At 43.9% G+C, this 18,130-nt stretch overlaps 1 pseudogene; it reads right to left on the bottom strand.

Annotated features, from left to right (window-relative positions):
• LOC124863113 overlaps window positions 1-18,130 on the bottom strand; it is a 51,188-nt pseudogene that overhangs the window by 19,839 nt on the left and 13,219 nt on the right.

Genomic DNA, 18,130 nt, shown 5'->3' with positions numbered 1-18,130 from the left:
AGAAATGCACTGCTATGATTACAAATGAAGCAATATAGAAGGATGCTGGTCTAAAGGAAGCATAAGGTCAATACATGAGGCTAAATGAATGGTAAAGGTTGAACTGTCACTTTTCAGGTCATCTCAAGGGCTCTTTACAGAGTAACATGATGAATTATTCTCTTCTAACATATATTAAGCCCAGATTTCTAGTGGGGCCTTTGTGTCACCTCAAAAATACATGTGTTTTGCAAAAGTGTTCATAGCTCTTGATATTTGCAACCTCTTGCTGAGTTACAGCCATTAAGTTAAATGTATTTCATCAGGATTTAATGCAATACACCAACAACGAAGTCCTGGATGACTGGGAAGTGAAAATGTCGGCATTTGGACGCTGCTTCCCTGGGTCAATACTTTGTAGAACCACCTTTCGCTGGTGGTTCTACAAAGTCTTGGCAAGTCATTTTGGGTATGTTTGTACCAGCTTTCCACATTCAGAGAGTGAAATCTTTGCCCAGTCTTAACTAGCTTAAACTTGCTTTGCATGGAGGGCATCTTTAACCATCAGTTTCAAGACTTGCCAACTATTTTCAGTTGGATTTAGGTCTGCATATGCTTTGATCTAAACTGGATGTTTAGGATTGTTGTTTGTTGGAGGGTGAACCTCCACCCAGGTCTTAAGTCTTTTGTAGCCACTAACAGGTTTTCAGGATTGTCGTGTAAAAACTCTGATTCAGCTGCGATGTCCCTGCAGAAGAAAAGCATCCCAACAGCACTATGCTGCCACTACCATGTTTCATTGTGGGGGTGGTGGGTTAAGCGTAATGTGCAATGTTGATTTATCACCACATTTTGCATTTTGCAAGTAGACCATGAAGGTTAATTTTAGTTCCATCTGACCATAGCACCTTCATTGATATGTTTGCTTTGTTCCCTAGATGGTTTGTGGCAATCTACAGGATTGTTAATAGCCTTTTTTCAATTATTGGTTTCTTCTTATCACTCTTCCATAAGGGCCAGATTTGTGGATTGCACTACTAGTAGTTGTCCTGTTGACTGATTTTCTCACCTGAACTTTAGATCTCTGCAGCACCTCCATAGTTACCATGGGCATGGGCATGCTCGCAGGCTTTCTGATCAGGTGATTAGTGAGTGAGTGATTTTAACTTCAAAAATATTTTGAGAACTGTGGATGAATTTTCTTCCACCCAACACTAAGCCTCCTAACCCAAACCCTCTTGGATGCTTCTGCTTTAAAGCTGCCCTTATATAGCTTGTCGGCTTAAGAGGTGTTGGTAGGTATGCAGTACCTTTTTTCAGATGAAGTATTGGACGATGCTTTATGAAATATGTTCAATGCTTGCAATATAGTTTTATAACCTTACCCTGATTTATATGCCTTCACAACTTTATGCCTGACCTATCTGCTGTGTTCCTTGGTCTTCATGATGATGTTTGTTCACTAATATTCTCCAAAAAACCTCTAAGGCCTACACAGAATAGTTGTATTTATAGTGAGATTAAACTTACACAGGTGAAGTCTATTAACTAAGTAGGACTTTTCAAACGAATTTTAGCACAATATTTTATCAAGGGGAGTCAGAGTAAAGGGAGCAAACTACAAATGCTTGTCAACCATTTCAGACTTTTTACATCACACAGAATCAAGTTTGTTGTTTTAATCTGATAAACTATGAACATTCAAGGGGTATGAATACTTTAGCAATGCATCGTATGCAAGTTTAATGTTCACGGCAAACTGAAGCAGAGCTATTCTGGATCAGATATAGTAAGTCAGAGACCAAACATACATAGCAAAAGTAGTGGAAGTGCTCATAGAGGAGAGGAAACATGTAAAAAAGAGAGAGGGAAGATTGATGGTCTGACAGCAGTTGCAGACAGGCTGAAAGCGAAGCTGACAGGTGAGGAGGTGTAGATCCCAGTTACTTCCTCCTCTGAGCTGACCCACTGCACTTTGTCACTGTGATAGACAACACTCGCACAGGACAGTATGTTTCTTAGTGAATGTTGAATGCAAGACTTTCCTGTTAACAAGACACCTTGGAATATAAACTCAAGGAGACTGTGGGTGGCCATGTGCATGCTCTCATGCAAGCATACAGTCATGAGGCATGGGTGCATTTGTGGTGTCGTGCAAAGGGGCCTCATTAATCCACTAAACAGCCATGCAAGATGGTTTTATCAGCGTATTTTCATGATAGTACAAGCAAATGCATCTTCCTGAGTATCTACATACACACTGATTTGAAGTTTACTGCATATATTTGCGTTCATGAATGTAAATGTCTGTTATATGGGTTTCTAGTAGTAATGAAGGATGCATCCAGAATTTTCAGTCTGGGTTTCTGATGCAGCTGAAATTGGATGCTCTACCTACACACTAGTCCATTACACTCTGAATTCTGGCAGCTGGCAAAACTATCCATATTTGGCAGATACAGTAAAGTATCTATGAGGGCTGATATTTAGGTGTTACATTTTTGCTTTATTCTTTATTAATGCTCAAATGTAATACTAACAAGTTAAAGTTAATGTTTGGTCATTTTGCTCCTGGCGCTACATTGAGAAAGCATCTAATAACAGCTGTTTTAAATTTTCCTAGCTACACATAAAAAGTAGGTGCAGAACATCCCAAATCTTGCATACCCAGCAGATTTACAGTATATTAGGTTTCCTGTGTTTTATATCAATGAAATGCAACTAAAAGAACAATATTTTTGTCCTTTTGTTTCTGTAATAAAATTTTGTCATTTCAAATTCTGCTTTCCCTAACAACATAGCATTTGATTACACAAAAGCTGCTAAGACTATTTTTATTTCAAGCAAACACTAAAGCAATTGTATTTGGAAGTATACTCCAAGAAACTGCGAAGATCCAGTCCTTCTGTTGTGTGCTGAATGCAGTTGTCTGCCTGAAAAACCACAGCAGCACTGAAGAAAGAAGACTTCAGATTCACCTGCATCTCTCTAGATGAGTGGTTCTCAAACATTTTAAAGTGTAACATTTTGCTCATTGTAGCAGTTCTTCACCAGGTGCATGAAGTTCAAGCTACTTGTTCTTCAGCCCTGTGTTGTTGCTTGAACTGTGCACATTTTTAAATACAGATTGGATACATGTGCTGTGATTATTACAGTGTTCCATATTTCATTGACCACAATATAATTTTTTGGGATGGGTCTTAATCTGGCCCACATGACCTAAATAATTTAATTGCAGCCCTGGCTTTATGTTTAGGGTGAGTGTCCTTCATCCTTCTTTCCATAAACCTTGTCCAACATGGTTCTCCCTACTAAAGAGAAACATCCCCACAGCATGATACTGCCATCACCATGTTTTACAGTAGGGAAAAACAGGGAGATGTGGCTTGCTAGTTCCACATGACATCATTTTGCAAATGTGACCAGAGCACCTTTTTCTATTGTACATGATTTGTGGGAAAAAAAAGAAAATGTAACAAGAATAAAAAATACCTCATATAACATATATTTCTTTATTTTATGGTTCATAAAAATGGAATTTTAGTTCTTCTTTTAGGTTGAAGAACAAAGAAAAATATAATTGTAATATGTCTTAATTTTAAATGATAACTAGGACATTTTCATGCCTAGTTTGAGGTCTAATGACAAAAACAAATAGAGGTTTTTTCCTTGCACCATTTTTGTCATTCTGTTGTTTAACATGAAAAACTGGTAAAATATGCTTTTTTGTCACTTTTTATTTTAAAACACTGTTCAGTTTTCTAGTATTTTAGGCCATTTTTACTAGGAGCCACGGTGCAAGGCCTGTAAAGTCATGTGTTTTTGGAGGCACTGGTTGCAAACATGCTTTATTTTTGGTCAATCAAGTTTTCAAAGGGGTTTCTATAATACTGTCCAGTACACTTTTTCATTAGTTTACAGTTAAAGCTGGGATTCCAGTGTGCTTGAACCAATCATGTTTTTGACTATCACCAAGAATATTTCTACAGTGAGCCTCGGTTACCCTCATTAGTAAAAGTAGCACAGTTTGAGAACCACAGATATAGATGTAAAAGCATTACGCTTGCTCTATCAGCCTGTAGATGTCTTGCAAGGCTAATCTTTTCTGCAAGTAATTTCATTAAAGGTGCTTTAATGTTTTTAAACTGGTTGTGTTGTTTCTTACTGAGCAGTCTGCGTATGAGGTGTGAGGACATTTTTTTTTTTTTTTGCTTCTGTTCAGCTTTGAACATATTAAGCCTTTCATATTTTCTTGCACAGCCTTGTCCAGGGTTGTGTACGTATACTAAACAGGGTTTTATGTGTGTCCAGGGTGGTACCTCTTGCGGGTGGCCCTTGCAGTCTTTGCAGACAGGCGGAGAGGAGTAATGGTGGAAGACGGAGCCGGAGAGGTTGTCGATCATCAGCATCTCCCCTTCTATTGTATCCTTGATTAGGAGAGAAACGCTGTCCAACCACTGGCTCTCCTGGAACACATACACACACATACACACGCACACATACGGACAGAAACGCACACGGGACGCAGGCCGGCAGACCAGGATGCACGCAGGCGCAAACATGTGCACATGCGGACATGCGAGGACAAAAAACACGCAGGGAAATGCATACACCATTGAAAGGATTATTAAAGTGCTCGTTTGAACACGCAGATATGCTTTTTTATAAACGTTTACAAATTGCAACTGGTCATTCATGTAGAGTGCCTTGCAAAAATATTCATACCTCCTCAGCTTCTCTAATTCTGTTATGTTACAACTAAACATATCAATATATTTTATAGGGACCTTATGTGATAGACCAATACAATTGGTCTATAGCATAATTTTAAAGTTGAAAAGACACCGATTTAAATTTTTACGAATACTAATCGGAAAAGTTTAGCGTGCAGTTGCATTCAGCCCATCAGAGTCAATACTGTGCGGGACCACCTTTTTCTCTAAAGAAAGATCTAAGTATTTTGGGGCATATCTCTACCAGTGTTGCACTTCTAGACGCTTACATTTTTGCCTATTCTTCTTTGTAATAAAGCTCATGCTTAGCTAGGCTTGAGGAAGAACATCTAACTAATACATTTTAAGGTCCTGTCATATATTCCAAATTTGATTTAGATCTGGGCTTTAAGTGGGCCCTTCTAAGACATTATTATGTTTTGGTATAAAAAATTCCGTTGTATGCTTTGGGACAGTGGTCTGTTGGATGGTGAACTTCACCCTTAGTCTAAAGTCTTGCAGAATTCAAGTTTTCTTGCAGAATTGCTCTGTATTTGGCTCATACAGATGTATTTTTACTGTACGTCTGAAGAGAATTAATTGCAGACATAAGAGGTATCAAAATAAAGAGGGCTGAACACAAAAATATGCCACACAAAACTATGCACTGTTTTCCTTTTGCATCACAATGATGCTTCATTTTGGGTTGGTCTGTCAAATAAAATCAAAATAAAATCCATTGAAGTTTGCAATTTTACTGTGACAAAATTAAAAAAATTGAAGTTAATTTAATAATAATAATAATTTTGCAAGGTACTTTTCTTATTGGCGTCTGCAATGATAAATGTTTATTGTCTACGCTGTCACAAACCATTTATACCGAAAACGTATGAAGCAATTTGTTTTGCTACTCAAAGGCATTGTCAGAGATTATGTACCAATCATTCTTTCATCTTAATGAATCTTTTTTGTTTCAAAAAAATAAAGACACTCAATGATAAAGCTCTAAATGGCCATTAGTCAAGTAACATCTAATTTTGCTATCAAAGCTTTGGGCACTTATGTGGAGTAATTACGTTTGATATATCACCTCAATTAGGCTGTTCAATACCTTCTTGAAACAATTTTAGATTTAAGCATTAGCTATTTGCTCTGGGCATATTATAAGCTTTAAAGTAATTTAGCCTGAATCACTCTGGGGTTCTTTTTGTAGATTAATTTCTGGATAAGCATCTACTGTACCAGCAACAGAAAACTGCTTCAAGAACGAATATGTAATATATGTCTAGCATGCCTTACTATGGTTCTGTATTTCCCAATGAATTGGATGCATTGTGCCTTTAGCCAAATAACTATTACATCAGAAGATATTTCCCAAAAGATACTGTGGAAATAAGGTCACTCCTCTTCAATCCCTGAATAAGCCAATTTTCATAACAAAATTCTGCAATGGTGCTTATGGGACTATACTTAGATCTGTTATGCAAACATATCATCTCATATGACTCACATGGCTTTATTACATTTACTCATGACTTATGTTTTAAAAAAATGAGGGGGTTATGATTTCAAGAGCCAACCTACTGTACTGTGAGCTGTATATTACAGAAATGCGGTTGGTTTATCAAACAAGGCTGCAGAGCCATAAACTCCTAGCTAGCTTTAGCAGAGTCAGTATTAAAAAACACACTATTTTGCAGGCAAGCTCAATATAGTTTGCTGAATGTGTAGGTGGAAAGCCTAATATAAAAATAATGTTTGATTGACTGCCGTTGTCTGTGTACTGGCCCCCATTAATAACTGTATTAGTGGACAACAATAGGGCTTGTCTGACGGGACTGGAAGTTGAGAGCAAGAGAGGGGAGAACTGAAATTAATTACTGCCTCTATCTGACTGTCACGGGCTCAGCCATTATCTCTCCTCTCCTTTTCCTGGATGGTAATTGTGTGTGTGTGTGTGTGTGTGTGTGAACTTCCTGCAGTGTATTGTTTGGAGTTTGTGGAGTACTTTAGCAATGTTTCTGCATAAAGCTAGAAACAATAAAAAGTCTCGCAAGAACATATCAGCTGTAAATGAAATTGGTCTCTTCCATTCATATGTCTGCCTTGCACTGACATGCAAAACCTTGGACACCAATCATTTAAACAAAGGGATTTTCAGTCGGTCTAAAGTTAACAAGTACATTTAAAGCAAGATTAGCTTTTTTCTTTTTTTTTTTTTTCCGATTTCAAAATTAAAAAGGGGAAAACCAATCATGCAAAATGTAAAATCTCAAATCTTGATACCCCAGATGATTTTTAGGTTCAAGACCCAAATTAGCCTATGAACTAAAACATTTTTGTAACTGTAAACTATGCTTAAATTTATTAATCCCTGCCCCAACATTCTGCAATAATAAGTACCCAAGTTGATAATGTATTAAAGCTCGTTCGTTCGTCATCTTCCGCTTATCCAGGACCGGGTCGCGGGGGCAGCAGACTCAGCAGAGACGCCCAGACGTCCCTCTCTCCAGACACCTCCTCCAGTTCCTCCAGGGGGAGCCCAAGGCGTTCCCAGGCCAGCCGAGAGACATAGTCCCTCCAGCGTGTCCTGGGCCGTCCCCTGGGCCTCCTCCCGGTTGGACGTGCCTGGAACACCTCCCGAGGAAGGCGTCCAGGAGGCATCCGGTATAGATGCCCGAGCCACCTCAACTGGCTCCTCTTGATGTGGAGGAGCAGCGGCTCTACTCCGAGCCCCTCCCGGATGGCCGAGCTCCTCACCCTATCTCTAAGGGAGTGCCCGGCCACCCTACGGAGGAAGCTCACTTCAGCCGCTTGTATCCGTGATCTCGTTCTTTCGGTCATGACCCAAAGTTCATGGCCATAGGTGAGGGTAGGAACGTAGACCGAACAGTAAATTGAGAGCTTTGCTTTTCGGCTCAGCTCTCTCTTCACCACAATGGACCGGCACAGCGCCCCCATTACTGTGGCAGCTGCACCGATCCGTCTGTCGATCTCCCGCTCCATTCTTCCCTCACTCGTGAACAAGACCCCGAGATACTTAAACTCCTCCACTTGAGGCAGGAACTCCCCTCCAACCTGAAAAGGATAAGCCACCCTTTTCCGGTCGAGTACCATGGCCTCGGACTTGGAGGAGCTGATCCTCATCCCAGCCGCTTCACACTCGGCTGCGAACCGCCACAGCGCATGCTGTAGGTCTTGGCTAGAGGGGGCCAGCAGGACCACGTCATCCGCAAAAAGAAGAGACGAAATCCACTGGTCCCCAAACCAGACCCCCTCCGGCCCTTGGCTGCGTCTAGAAATCCTGTCCATAAAAGTTATGAACAGGACCGGCGACAAAGGGCAGGCCCTGCCGGAGTCCAACATGCACTGGGAACAGGTCCGACTTAGTGCCGGCAATGCGGACCAAACTCCTGCTCCGCTCGTACAGGGACCGGATGGCCCCTAATAAAGGGCCCCCGATTCCATACTCCTGGAGCACCCCCCACAGGGCATCACGAGGGACACAGTCGAATGCCTTCTCCAGGTCCACAAAACACATGTGAACCGGTTGGGCAAACTCCCATGAACCCTCGAGCACCCTGTAGAGGGTATAGAGCTGGTCCAGTGTTCCACGGCTGGGATGAAAACCACACTGTTCCTCCTGAAGCCGAGGTTCGACTATCGGTCGGACTCTCCTCTCCAATACCCTGGCGTAGGCCTTACCAGGGAGGCTGAGGAGTGTGATCCCCCTGTAGTTGGAACACACCCTCCGGTCCCCCTTCTTATAAAGGGGGACCACCACCCCAGTCTGCCAGTCCAGAGGCACTGTCCCCGACCGCCACGCAATGTTGAAGAGGCGTGTCAACCATGACAGCCCTACAACATCCAGAGACTTGAGGTACTCAGGGCGGATCTCATCCACCCCCGAAGCCTTGCCACCGCGGAGCTTTTTAACCACCTCGGTGACTTCAGCCTGGGTGATGAAAGAGTCCAACCCCGAGTCCCCAGCCTCTGTTTCCACCACGGAATGCGTGATGGCAGGATTGAGGAGATCCTCGAAGTACTCCTTCCACCGCCCGATAATGTCCTCAGTCGAGGTCAGCAGTCTCCCGCCCCCACTATAAACAGTGTTGGCAGAGCACTGCTTCCCCCTCCTGAGGCGTCGGACGGTTTGCCAGAATCGCTTCGAGGCCAACCGGTAGTCCTTCTCCATGGCCTCACCGAACTCTTCCCAGGCCCGAGTTTTTGCCTCTGCCACAGCCCGGGCCGCAGCACGCTTGGCCTCACGGTACCCGTCAGCCGCCTCAGGAGTCCCACAAGCCAACCACAGCCGATAGGACTCCTTCTTCAGCTTAACAGCATCCCTTACTGCCGGTGTCCACCACCGGGTTCTGGGATTGCCGCCACGACAGGCACCGCAGACCTTACGGCCGCAGCTATGGGCAGCAGCATCGACAATAGATGCAGAGAACATGGTCCACTCTGACTCTATGTCTCCAACATCCCCCGGGATCTGGTCGAAGCTCTCCCGGAGGTGGGAGTTGAATACATCCCTGGCCGAGGGCTCCGCCAGGCGTTCCCAGCAGACCCTCACTATGCGCTTGGGCCTGCCGAGTCTGTCCGGCTTCTCCTCCTCCAGCGGATCCAACTCACCACGAGGTGATGATCAGTGGACAGCTCAGCCCCTCTCTTCACCCGAGTGTCCAAAACATGCGGCCGAAGGTCTGATGATACGACAACAAAGTCGATCATCGACCTCCTGCCTAGGGTGTCCTGGTGCCAAGTGCACTGATGGACACCCTTATGTTTGAACATGGTGTTCGTTATGGACAATCCGTGACTAGCACAGAAGTCCAATAACAAAACACCACTCGGATTCAGATCGGGGAGGCCATTCCTCCCGATCACGCCTCTCCAGGTGTCACTGTTGTTCCCCACGTGGGCGTTGAAGTCCCCCAGCAGAATAATGGAGTCCCCGGGAGGGGCACTATCCAGTATCCCCGACAGGGACGCCAAGAAGGCAGGGTACTCTGCACTACCACTCGGCCTGTAGGCTGAAATGATAGTCAGAGACCTCTCCCCAACCCGAAGGCGCAGGGATACAACCCTCTCATCCACTGGGGTAAACCCCAACACGAGACGGCTGAGCTGGGGGGCAACAAGCAAACCCACACCAGCCCACCGCCTCTCCCCGTGGGCCACTCCAGAGTAGAAGAGAGTCCAACCCCTCTCAAGGAGATGGGTTCCAGAGCCCACGCTGTGCGTGGAGGCGAGCCCGACTATTTCTAGTCGATATCTCTCGACCTCCCGCACAAGCTCAGACTCCTTCCCCCCCAGCGAGGTGACATTCCACGTCCCTAGAGCCAGCCTAAGCATCCGGGGATCGGGCCGTTGAGGTCTCCACCTTCGTCCGCCACCCAATCCTCTTTGCACCGGTCCCTCACGGTTCCCCCTGCAGGTGGTGGGCCCACTGGAGGAATGTATTAAAGCAATTTTCAAAAACACAGAAGATTAAAGGTTTATAGCTGGAAGTACAAACACATTTTCAGAGAAAACTAATTGCAGCAATCTCATAATGTCAAATGATAACTCTTTTTGGACAATAAAGCTGTTTAAGTAAAATTGCGCAGATGCAGCAATGCACAACTGAAGTGTGTTGCAAGAAAGCCAAAAAGCTTTGCTGGATCTTCACCAGAGAACTTACAGCATTAGCCTCACCTACAGGGGTTGGACAATGAAACTGAAACACCTGTCATTTTAGTGTGGGAGGTTTCATGGCTAAATTGGACCAGCCTGGTAGCCAGTCTTCATTGATTGCACATTGCACCAGTAAGAGCAGAGTGTGAAGGTTCAATTAGCAGGGTAAGAGCACAGTTTTGCTCAAAATATTGAAATGCACACAACATTATGGGTGACATACCAGAGTTCAAAAGAGGACAAATTGTTGGTGCACGTCTTGCTGGCGCATCTGTGACCAAAATAGCAAGTCTTTGTGATGTATCAAGATCCACGGTATCCAGGGTAATGTCAGCATACCACCAAGAAGGACGAACCACATCCAACAGGATTAACTGTGGACGCAAGAGGAAGCTGTCTGAAAGGGATGTTCGGGTGCTACCCCGGATTGTATCCAAAAAACATAAACCCACAGCTGCACAGATCACGGCAGAATTAAATGTGCACCTCAACTCTCCTGTTTCCACCAGAACTGCTCCACAGGGTCAATATACACGGCCGGGCTGCTATAGCCAAACATTTGGTTACTCATGCCAATGCCAAACGTCGGTTTCAATGGTTCAAGGAGTGCAAATCTTGGGCTGTGGACAATGTGAAACATGTATTGTTCTCTGATGAGTCCACCTTTACTGTTTTCCCCACATCCGGGAGAGTTAGGGTGTGGAGAAGCCCCAAAGAAGCGTACCACCCAGACTATTGCATGCCCAGAGTGAAACATGGGGGTGGATCAGTGATGGTTTGGGCTGCCATATCATGGCATTCCCTTGGCCCAATACTTGTGCTAGATGGGCGTGTCACTGCCACGGACTACCGAACCATTCTTGAGGACCATGTGGATCCAATGGTTCAAACATTGTATCCTGAAGGCGGTGCCGTGTATCAGGATGACAATGCACCAATACACACAGCAAGACTGGTGAAAGATTGGTTTGATGAACATGAAAGTGATGTTGAACACAATTTTCTCAGGAAATCAGGCTCAAGTGGTGTATCTTAAAATATGAAATCTAGAAAAAAATCTAGGTGATCAAATCTAGGAAAAATATAATAATTCTTATTTAAAAGGAGAACTACCACTATAACATAAGGCTATCAGCTTTGTAGACTGTTATGTGACTTATAAGACCTGAAGTCAACAAAATATGACCACTCAACCCAAGAGGAGTGAACGCTTGGTTGTTATGATTCTGGCATGTCTGCTCTACCCTGTCTCCCTGGCTGCAATCAGCAGATGAGATGCACCTGGTGGCTGCTGCAGTGCAGTGCAATCTGTGGAATGCCAAGCACCTGTGTCCTCCCTGATATATACTGACTCTGACAAGCAGACGGTGCCAGATTTTTGAAAGCCATCGTGTGAGTAGATATCCAGCGTTCCTTCCTGTCTGATCATTGTTCTTGACCTTGCCTTGCTCTTTGGATTTATGCCTCTGCCTGCTCCCTGTTGGACTATTGGATTTTGGTTGTCGACCTTGTTTCCTGCATTTGGTTTATGCCTCTGCCTGCCCCTTGCCTGACACCTCTGTTCCGATCGTTGACCCTGTTTCTGTCCTTGGATTATTGAGCCAGCCTAGCCCTCGGATTATTCAGCCTGGAGTCACTTCTTACCTGTGCTGTGGAGATCACCGCCTGCCGCCCACTGAGGTTTCCCCTCTGGGTTTCAAGTTCCACTCAAGACAAAAGCAGGTTAGTGGCTTTTCTGATCCCTGCAAAATCTGGAGAGACTACAAGTCACTAATCCCTCTTTCTGCCTCAGTGATTCCTGGAAGATGTGAGGAGTGTTACCTGTGTGACGTTTTCCTGTGGCTGAATAAACCTTTTTAAACTTTCAGTACTTTGTCTGGCTGAATCTTGGGTCCACCTTTTTCTGATTCATAGCAGAAAAATCTGGCCAAAAATGGACCCATCGCCAGCACAACAGTGGTGGTTCCGGCATGGAGGAAATTATTTCCACATTACGTTCTGGCATCTTGTCTTCGAGCCGCCACCGTCACAAAGGAACCACGCCCAAGTAACACGGACAACAGCAGAGGTAAGGGAGCCACGCCTCTCTCCGCCTGAATGTTCAGGGAGACTCAGACCAATGTCGAGCTTTTCTAACTCAGTGTGAAATTCATTTTGAGCTTTAGCCGTCATCCTTTCTCACTGACGTTCCAAGGTGGCGTTTGTTATATCTCTCCTAGCAGGAAAGGCAAAACAGTGGGGAACTGCTGAATGGCATAACAGGTCTACATCTTGTAATCTTTATGAACTTTTTCCAAGGAACTCATTCGAGTTTTTGACCCGGTCATTCCAAGTCGTGAGGCCGCAAGAGGATTATTGTCCCTCAAACAGGGTGATCAACCTGTCTCGACCTATATAATTGACTTTCATTTGTTGGCTGCAGAGAGCTGTTGGAATGAGGCAGCACAAATGGATGCATTCATGAAAGGATTAAACGAAGACATCAAGGATGAGCTAGCGACCCGTGACTACCCTTCTTCCCTGAAACAACTCGAGGATTTGGCTGCTCGCATTGATATTCGGCTGGCAGAGAGAAGGAGGGAGAAGTGACATGAGAAGGGTCGCTCATCATTATCTCAGGTTTCTGCACACCGGCATGAGAGAAGGAGTCGGTCACCTCTCACTGAGGAAAATGATAATTGTGAGCCCATGCAATTGGGCAGAACCAAGATTACCCCTGAGGAGAAAGATCGTCGGAAAAGATTCAAGCTCTGTTTTTATTGTGGAGAGAAGGGACATTTAGCACTCAGGTGTCCATTAAAAGGACAGGCTCAGGAGAGGAAGGGAGGTCTCTACTGAGCCGAAGTCAACTATCTGCCTCCTCCTTCTTGTTTCCTGCCCATTTTCAAACCTCTTCTTTGTCTGTCCAGGGGCCGTGTTTATTGATTCAGGAGCAGACACTGAATTCATGGACGAAACATTTGCAAATAAGAACGGCATAAAACTTATTCTGTCAGCTGACACAAGAAACATGCTAGCTTTGGATGGTCACAGCATGAACAATTTATACCTCAGGACGGAGGGAGATTACCTTAACAGTTGGAAGTAATCATCAAGAAAAAGTAACTTTCGTGATCATTAATTCACCTGAACTTCCTGTAGTCCTAGGGGCCTCCTGGTTGCAGAAACACAACCCTCACATTGATTGGAAGAAAAAAGAAGTTTTGGGTTGGTCTGAGTCATGTTCCGCTGACTGTCTTTTGTCTGCTGCTACGGAGGTCAGTATGGAGAATGAGGTTGAGGAGACCTATCCGGATTTATCCAAGGTACCGCAAGAATACCATGATTTAAAGGAAGTATTTAATAAAATGAAGGCCATAGCTCTGCCACCCCGCAGACCATATGATTGTGCTATTGATTTGCTTCCTGGCACATCACCCCCTAAAGGCAGAACCTATTCATTGTCTGGTCCAGAGCACAGAGCCATGAAGAATTATGTTGATGAGGCATTAAAGGCAGGGCACATTCAACCTTATTCCTCTCCTGCAGGTGCTGGTTTCTTTTTTGTTGGGAAGAAGGATGGTTCGTTGAGACCATTGCATTGATTATAGAGGCCTTAATGAGATAACAGTTAAAATAGATACCCCTTACCACTCATGAACACAGCTTTTGATCAGATCCAGGGAGCCAAGATATTTTCTAAGCTGGATCTAAGGAATGCATATCATCTGGTCCGAATCAGAGAAGGAGATGAGTGGAAAACGGCTTTCAACACGCCTATGGGCCATTATGAATACAAGGTTATGCCATTGGACTTACTAATGCTCCTGCAGTTTTTCAGTCATTGGTCAATTACGTTCTAAGAGACATGGTGGGTCAATTCGTATTTGTTTATCTTGATGACATACTGATTTATTCTCAAGATCTGGAAACCCACAGAAAACATGTCAGAGCTGTTCTCTTGCGTCTTGTCCAAAACCAGTTGTTCGTCAAGGCAGAAAAATGTGAGTTTCACATCACTACCACTTCCTTTTTAGGCTTCATCATTTCCCCAGATCAAGTGCTTGTCGATCCCTCCAAAGTAAAGGCTGTTTTGGAATGGCCTGTTCCAACTGATCACAAGCAACTTCAAAGATTTCTGGGCTTCGCAAACTTCTATAGAAGGTTTATTAGAAATTACAGTCTGGTTGCTACTCCCCTGAACGCTCTTACCTCTTCCAAGATAATATTTTTGTGGAATAAGGATGCAGAGAAGGCTTTCAATAAGTTGAAGGAGCTCTTCACGTCAGCTCCAGTGTTACAGTCTCCTGACCCAGAGAGACAGTTTATTGTGGAGGTGGATGCCTCAAGCATTGGGTCAGAGCCGTATTAAGCCAAAGAGGTGAGGATGATTGTGTTCACCCATGTGCCTTTTCTCAAGGACTCTGAAACTGGCCGTCAAGTTGGCAATGACAGAGTGGAGACATTGGCTGGAGCGGACCTAAGGAGCCGTTTATGGTGTGGACTGACCATAAAAAACTTGGAGTACCTGAAATCAACAAAACGGCTGAACCCCGGGCAGGCAAGGTGGGCTGTTTTTGGTTGTTTTAATTTCAGGCCAGGGTGTAAAAATGGCAAACCTGACGCCCTATTCCGGATTCAAGAGCCCGCAGAATCTCAGTCTGCGGGTGAAGACGAGTTTATCCTTTCTGAAACCGTCAGGTTGTCTGTATCCCGAGTTGAGGTGGAAAGAGAGGTCCAGGAGGCCATTAGGGATCTGCCTATCCCACCATCATGTCCACCGGACCGCTGTTTTGTTCCTGAACGCCTTGTGCCAAAGGCATTGGAGTCTTGTCATTGCTCTCGCCTCGGTTGTCATCCTGGAATCAGCAGAACGATTCAGACAGTTCAGTCTCAGTTTTGGTGGCCATCGCTGGTCAAGGATGTCAAAAACTTTGTTTCTGAATGCACTCAATGTTGTCGAGCCAAGCCTTCTCGTCGCCCCCCTGCGGGGTTGTTGCACCCATTGCCCATTCCGCCTCGCCCATGGTCGCACATTGCGATGGATTGTGTGACAGGTCTACCGGTTTTCTAAGGGTCACTCTGTACTACTAACCATAATTGACAGATTTTCTAAGATGGTTCATCTGGTGCCCTTGAGAAGCTTCCATCTGCTAAGGAGATGGGTGAGATATTGACCCGAGAAGTTTTCAGGCTCCATGGTATCCCTAAATACATTGTTTCCGATAGAGGACCCCAATTTGTGTCACGTTTCTGGAAGGAGTTTTGTTCTTTGTTGGGAATTTCTGTTAGTCTTTCCTCAGGGTTTCATCCTCAGTCTGATGGCCAAACCGAGAGAGCCAACCAAGAAGCTGAAACCAAACTTTGTATAATTATGTGAGTCTGACCCGACCAAGTGGTCACAAAATTTGCCCTGGGTTGAATACGCCATGACTCTATGCAATCAAGTGCCACTGGTTTGTCTCCTTTTCATGTTGTGTTTGGTTTCCAGCCACCCATGTTTTCAGTTCAGGAGAGAGAAGCTAATGTTCCGTCCGCTCAAGTGGCTGCCCTAAGGTGCCAAAGTATATGGAGAAAGGCCACGAGGTCGATGATCAGAAGTCACTGGTTCAGGTCAAGAACGGCCAACCGGAGACGGATCCCTGCCCCCAAGTACCAGGTGGGGCAGAAAGTTTGGCTCTCCGCCAAGGACCTCCCATTAAGGGTAGAATCCCAGAAATTGGCACCCCGATTTGTTGGACCTTTCCCAATCTCCAAGATCATTAACCCTGTCGCTCTACGACTGAGATTACCCAACTCCATGAGGATTCACCCCACGTTCCATGTTTCTCAGGGTCAAAACCCTTCGCGGAGCCCCGACTGAGGTTTCCCCTCTGGGTTTCAAGTTCCACTCAAGACAAAAGCAGGTTAGTGGCTTTTCTGATCCCTGCAAAATCTGGAGAGACTACAAGTCACTAATCCTCTTTCTGCCTCAGTGATTCCTAGAAGCTGTGAGGAGTGTTACCTGTGTGACGTTTTCCTGTGTCTGGCTGAATCTTGGGTCCACCTTTTTCTGATTCATTGCATTGGTAGGCTATACATGACCAGCAATGGTGCTCTGGAAGTGTGTCTGATTTTGGTTTTATGTTTTTCTTTTTTACAAATGTTTGCAGGCCTAAAATGGCAAATCACCAATCAAGATGATGTTAATACAGCACTGTCTCCAACAAAACACTGTTAAAAATGACATCTTCTGTGTTTTATGGTGTTCTTTATTGGCACCCCTCGTAAAGATAATAAATAATCTTTTTTTGCAAAAGCATGATCCCACACCTAAAATGTTTCTACAGCAATAGTTGAGAGGTGTCTGGAGAGAGGGAGGTCTGGGCGTCTCTGCTGAGTCTGCTGCCCCCGCGACCCGGTCCCGGATAAGCGGAAGACGACAAGTACGGGTTAGTTTGAGATTGTTTTATCTGAATATCTTATTTATCCTTACATCCCTGCTCAAATGGTTTTTACACTTTCAATTATTTTAAACATTTTGTTTTTGCACTGACTGTAAATATGGACAGATTTAGGTGAGTAGCCATTTTCTTGTAGCCATCTGACTTGAATTACATGTTTTCATGTGTTTACCGTTTTGAAAAATGGAAGATAGAAATTGGCCCCTGTGTTGTGTAATGTGCCAGCGAAACAAAAAGTAGAAATTCCTACACTGTTAATAATTTTAAATAATTTAAAGTGCTACATATAGGTATAGTCAGGGCTGCCAATAAATCTGGCATCAGTGGTTTTGTTAGAAAACAAAACAAATCTTAATGTAGATTTGTTCCCTACTAAATAACTGCCTTTATTAATTAATATTTATTTTCAGTTTCAAACTTTTCTACTGCAATAAAAAATGTATATATTTAAAAGCTTGTGACACATTTTTACTGGGGGTTGCAAATAAATTTGGGATCACTTTTTAATTCACAAAGGTCAAGTAAAGATTTTTTTTATTCTTCAGCTGCACACAAACACTTGAACTAACATTCACAATAATACACAAGGTGAAAACCCCAAGAATAGTGCTTTGTAGAAATTACGCTGGTCTGCTTGATCCCTTAATGCATCACTCATGAGACAGAGAAAACAGAGGAGGATGGATATAGAAAAAGCGGGGGGTGGATCCTGCCACTGCATTAACTTCCTTTGTCAGCCAACACTGAACTAAAAATGGCTTCACACAGCCCAGATTATCTCTACACAGGTGAACCTCCTCACGGCAGCGGGTGAGTCATCTTTATTTTTGTATCCGTGCGGCTATCTCAGGCTATCATTCGAAATTTCATAATGGAAATGGGAGTCTCTCTGCGAGTTCTTTCTTACAAACTGGTCTAGGAAGTGAAATTATGATTAACTCACACATATGACCCTGCAAAACGCAAAAAAGTGTAATTAAAAAACACAGCAATCCTCCTGCCGATAACAAGGGTTGCTCTAACTACTGAGATGTAACTTAAAATTACATGACTTAACTCTGTCTTTCATATAATTATTGTAGCTGTTTTCTACAGGATATTTGAAATGCTGCTTATATTTTCTCAAATTAGTTATTTCAGCGGCCCCATAAGGCAAAACAATTGTGTGCTCCTCTTCTTCCCACAAACATCTGGCAATTAATTTTGCCGACCCATCTGCAAATACATGCCTCCACACACTAAGCCTGATGCACTACAACAGCTAATTTATTACAGGAATTTACATGTAATTTTGGTCATTTAATACATATGTTTCACTTTTTTACTTTGCATGTAAAA

This window comes from Girardinichthys multiradiatus, chromosome X (assembly GCF_021462225.1).
Source record: "Girardinichthys multiradiatus isolate DD_20200921_A chromosome X, DD_fGirMul_XY1, whole genome shotgun sequence".
In the NCBI taxonomy this organism is placed as follows: Eukaryota; Metazoa; Chordata; class Actinopteri; order Cyprinodontiformes; family Goodeidae; genus Girardinichthys; species Girardinichthys multiradiatus.
This window is presented reverse-complemented; position numbering and strand designations above follow the sequence as displayed.